The sequence below is a fragment of the Bubalus bubalis genome, chromosome 1 (genome assembly GCF_019923935.1).
Source record: "Bubalus bubalis isolate 160015118507 breed Murrah chromosome 1, NDDB_SH_1, whole genome shotgun sequence".
Taxonomy (NCBI): Eukaryota; Metazoa; Chordata; class Mammalia; order Artiodactyla; family Bovidae; genus Bubalus; species Bubalus bubalis.
Window position 1 is genome coordinate 109,592,739 of NC_059157.1, and position 5,657 is coordinate 109,598,395.

Consider the following 5,657-nt stretch of genomic DNA (forward strand, 5'->3'; position numbering starts at 1 on the left):
GACCCCATGAATCGCAGCACGCCAGGCCTCCCTGTCCAACACCAACTCCCGGAGTTCACTCAGACTCACGTCCATCAAGTCAGTGATGCCATCCAGCCATCTCATCCTCTGTCGACCCCTTCTCCTCCTGACCCCAATCCCTCCCAGCATCAGAGTCTTTTCCAGTGAGTCAACTCTTCACATGAGGTGGCCAAAGTACTGGAGTTTCAGTTTTATTTAGCATCATTCCTTCCAAACAAATCCCAGGGCTCATCTCCTTCAGAATGGACTGGTTGGATCTCCTTGCAGTCCAAGGGACTCTCAAGAGTCTTCTCCAACACCACAGTTCAAAAGCATCAATTCTTCAGCGTTCAGCCTGCTTCACAGTCCAACTCACATCCATACATGACCACAGGAAAAACCATAGCCTTGACTAGACGAACCTTTGCTGGCAAAGTAATGTCTCTGCTTTTGAATATGCTATCTAGGTTGGTCATAACTTTCCTTCCAAGGAGTAAGCGTCTTTTAATTTCATGGCTGCAGTCATCATCTGTAGTGATTTTGGAGCCCCCAAAAATAAAGTCTGACACTGTTTCCACTGTTTCCCCATCTATTTCCCATGAAGTGATGGGACCAGATGCCATGATCTTCGTTTTCTGAATGTTGAGCTTTAAGCCAACTTTTTCACTCTCCACTTTCACCTTCATCAAGAGGCTTTTGAGTTCCTCTTCACTTTCTGCCATAAGGGTGGTGTCATCTGCATATCTGAGGTTATTGAAGACGTCATTTAAAGTCACTGCTAAGCGAAGGCGATCAGGACGCAGTTGTGCTTCAGCAGCCAGTCGTGAGCTTCTTGTATGTTGAGAAAAGTACTAAATGGATGCTGAAGTTACAAAAGTGAATACCAAAAAGGGCTCATAGTCTAGTGGAAGAGACAAGACACCAGGAAAATTACAATTTATTACAATAAATGTAACATAAAAAGTATGTCCAAGGTCCAGAGATAACAGGCAAGACAGGGTAATAAGTTCTGTGCAATGGTGGTGGTGTCAGTCCCAAGAAAATCTTCACAGAGAAATTGGGGTTTAAAAGACAAGACTGCAAGGATGAATAGGGAGTTTGTGGGAGAATAACTTCCTATTACTAGTAAAGGAAGTGTTCGACAGAAAGGTAAGAAAGAGGGCAACATCAGTAGTGAATTCAGAAACTGTCTATATTTTGGTGTTAGCAGAAGAGTAAGAGTATCAACGGAACACTTGGCATGAGATCTCTCACTTTGCAGATTTTAAGCATCTTAAGAGAAAACCTTATCCAGCATATGATTAGTTAACCTTTACTGAGAGGTTTTTTTGTTTGGTGCCAGACACTAGACTAATAGCTTTACATATTTGATTTAAATCTCAATGTTTTTATGGTATTCCTGTTTTTTACAGAGAAAACTGAAGGTAGGAAAAATAACTTGTTGAAACCTAGCTAATATTATCCAGCTAGTAAGTGACAGACCCAGAGTTTACAGCCAGAATGACCAATATCGGAACCATTATAGTTAGTAATATTCCCAAGTATTCCTACTGTCCTTGTGTGCCACAGAGCTTTCTTTCATGCAATATAGATGATTACATATTTTCATTGTATTCACCTGTAGGCTTATGATACATTTCTTTTCAGTATCAACTACTGCTTGGTACTCTGAAACTCTTTGCCGCTTTTCCATTGGCTCACCAGTGTTCATCTTTCATTCAGCAATTATTTATTTAGTGCCTACTATGTTCCAAGCACTGTGCTTCTGAATAAGATATGTAACTGCCCTCCTGAAGCTTATATTCTGAGAGACACATTTACTTAATATCAATTAAATACTGTTTTTAAGTATTATGAACTAGATAAATAAGGGGGTAAGGTAGAAAATTAGGGTGCTGTTTTGAGAGGAATCTGTCTGAAGGAATGCCATTTCAGCAGAAACTTGAATGTTGGGAAGGAACCAGAGATGCCAGGATGAGAGAGAAAAACAATCCAGATGGAAAACAAAACTTAGGCAGAGATTCTAAGTTGGGTTAGAACTTGGCATGTGTGAGAAATTCAGTGTAAAACTGTATAGCCAGATTATGGTGAGCATGAAATGACTTTGAAGACACAATGAGCTTGAACATGGAGGGTCTTTTAGTAAACTATAGTGTTTGCATTTTAAATTAGTGACCGTGGCAAAGGCCTAGAAGTCTGTGGGTTTCTTAATTCCCAGGAGAATTCTAGCACTCATTCACTCATATAGCAACCACTGGAAATAAAATCTTACCACTTAAGTAAACTAAACAAGTAATATTTAAATTCATGTGTACCTTATTCCTCCTGTGTAGAGGACTCACTTACCTCTCGATCTCTCACTTCAAATATAAACATTGTAAAGTTGCAGAAAATATGATTCATTTTCATTTCAAAGACCTTAAGTGATTGGGACTTGAGAAGAGTCGGACACAACTGATCGCCTTCACTTTCACTTTTCACTTTCCTGCATTGGAGAAGGAAATGGCAACCCACCCCAGTGTTCTTGCCTGGAGAATCCCAGGGACGGGGGAGCCTGGTGGCTGCCGTCTATGGGGTCACACAGAGTCGGACACGACTGAAGTGACTTAGCAGCAGCAGCAGCAAGCTATTTTATTAGAGTTTCTATAATTGTTCTCCACTATATTCATTTTATGAATATGATTGCACAATGGTGTGATCACTGACCTAGAGCCAGACATCCTGGAATGTGAAGTCAAGTGGGCCTTAGAAAACATCACTACGAACAAAGCTAGTGGAGGTGATGGAATTCCAGTTGAGCTATTTCAAATCTTGAAAGATGATGCTGTGAAAGTGCTGCACTCAATATGCCAGCAAATTTGGAAAACTCAGCAGTGGCCACAGGACTGGAAAAGGTCAGTTTTCATTGCAATCCCAAAGAAAGGCAATGCCAAACAATGCTCAAACTACCGCACAATTGCACTCATCTCACACGCTAGTAAAGTAATGCTCAAAATTCTCCAAGCCAGGCTTCAGCAATATGTGAACCGTGAACTTCCTGATGTTCAAGCTGGTTTTAGAAAAGGCAGAGGAACCAGAGATCAAATTGCCAACATCCGCTGGATCATGGAAAAAGCAAGAGAGTTCCAGAAAAACATCTATTTCTGCTTTATTGACTATGCCAAAGCCTTTGACTGTGTGGATCACAATAAACTGTGGGAAATTCTGAAAGAGATGGGAATACCAGAACACCTGACCTGCCTCTTGAGAAACCTGTATGCAGGTCAGGAAGCAACAGTTAGAACTGGACATGGAACAACAGACTGGTTCCAAATAGGAAAAGGAGTACGTCAAAGCTGTATATTGTCACCCTGTTTATTTAACTTATATGCAGAGTACATCATGAGAAACGCTGGACTGGAAGAAACACAAGCTGGAATCAAGATTGCCGGGAGAAATATCAATAACCTCAGATATGCAGATGACACCACCCTTATGGCAGAAAGTGAAGAGGAACTAAAAAGCCTCTTGATGAAAGTGAAAGTGGAGAGTGAAAAAGTTGGCTTAAAGCTCAACATTCAGAAAACGAAGATCATGGCATCTGGTCCCATCACTTCATGGGAAATAGATGGGGAAACAGTGGAAACAGTGTCAGACTTTATTTTTGGGGGCTCCAAAATCACTACAGATGGTGACTGCAGCCATGAAATTAAAAGACGCTTACTCCTTGGAAGGAAAGTTATGACCAACCTAGATAGCATATTCAAAAGCAGAGACATTACTTTGCCAGCAAAGGTTCGTCTAGTCAAGGCTATGGTTTTTCCTGTGGTCATGTATGGATGTGAGAGTTGGACTGTGAAGAAGGCTGAGTGCCGAAGAATTGATGCTTTTGAACTGTGGTGTTGGAGAAGACTCTTGAGAGTCCCTTGGACTGCAAGGAGATCCAACCAGTCCATTCTGAAGGAGATGAGCCCTGGGATTTGTTTGGAAGGAATGATGCTAAATAAAACTGAAACTCCAGTACTTTGGCCACCTCATGTGAAGAGTTGACTCACTGGAAAAGACTCTGATGCTGGGAGGGATTGGGGTCAGGAGGAGAAGGGGTCGACAGAGGATGAGATGGCTGGATGGCATCACTGACTTGATGGACGTGAGTCTGAGTGAACTCCGGGAGTTGGTGTTGGACAGGGAGGCCTGGCGTGCTGCGATTCATGGGGTCGCAAAGAGTCGGACACGACTGAGCGACTGATCTGATCCGATCTGATCTGATATTCATTTTAAACTAACTTTGAAGGGAAGGATGTTTGTTTTCCACTATATTTATTTTAAACTAACTTTGAAGGGAAGGTCATCTATGTAGTACCTTGCTTGGTGGGCTTTTGATTAATTATTCAATTTGAAGTATTGCTCACCTTCCTGGAAGAAGAAGGAACAGTCGTTTTCATTTGGAGTCCTAAAGGCTTGTAAGATACAGTATTAAGGATTCATTTTCTTCTCTTCCCACTCACCCAAAATGAGTTACATAGCCATTCCTAACTAATCAACATTATTTTATCTTCCACCATTCCTCAGCATACATCCTAAATGCTTCATTACCATCAACCCAGGTTCTATTCCCACCTGCAAATTATGGCTTCCCCTCTTTCAGCATCTCTAGCACAATATTCATGAACTACAACATCTCCTTTCTTCAGCTTGGAATACAATACACCCTTCCTGCCTCTTTCTCCAGATTTCCATATTGATCTTTCCCTCCACTGAAACCAGTAGCATTTAGTTATTGCCTTAAATTGTAAATAAGCTCCTGGGAAGAATATATTTCTCCCTACTAGATCTAAATTCCTTCAGGGCACAGATCTCATCTTGTATTTCCACAGAGCCTAGGTGTCACCATGCACATTTTATAAAATAGATACATACTTGCAACTGTATATCACTGTATATGCCTACACTTTACAGTATAATGTTGTCCTCCGTTTTTTTTTCCCCCCTGAGTCACCCCGACTGTTATAAATTGCTATTACAAAGAGACATGTGCTATATACTATTTGCAATCATTTGAGGTCTAACAGTACTGTAGACATTCAGGTGCTCAAATCTATGCTATTTATTAAAAAAAGAAGCAGTTTGAGGCCGTGGAAAGAACTGCTAGCTTGGGTTGTGCCACTGACTGTAAATCTTTGGGTGAAAAAATGTTTCCTTTTGGCTTTCAGTTTTTTGGCTGCGGAGAATAAGACGTTTTCAAGATGTTACAGAATGTAAAGGACAAATAGAAATTTTTCCCCAGGGAGCCATTTATTCACTCTCCTGGGATTCGATTTTATCTGAGAGATGCATGCTGCTGCTGCTAAGTCGCTTCAGTCGTGTCCGACTCTGTGCGACCCCAGAGAGGGCAGCCCACCAGGCTCCCCCGTCCCTGGGATTCTCCAGGCAAGAACACTGGAGTGGGTTGCCATTTCCTTCTCCAATGCAGGAAAGTGAAAAGTGAAAGTGAAGTCGCTCAGTCGAGAGATGCATATATATGTATATATAAAGAGTGCGAGTTCAGCTCTAAACAAACGAGCACGTCAGCAGCTGACTACCTGTGCCGCCTTCCCAGAGAAGCTGCGCGGCTTGCTGGGCTCGGGACCAGGAGCGGGAGGCCGAGCGGCGCTCTGCCGTCACTGCGCTGGGCGGCT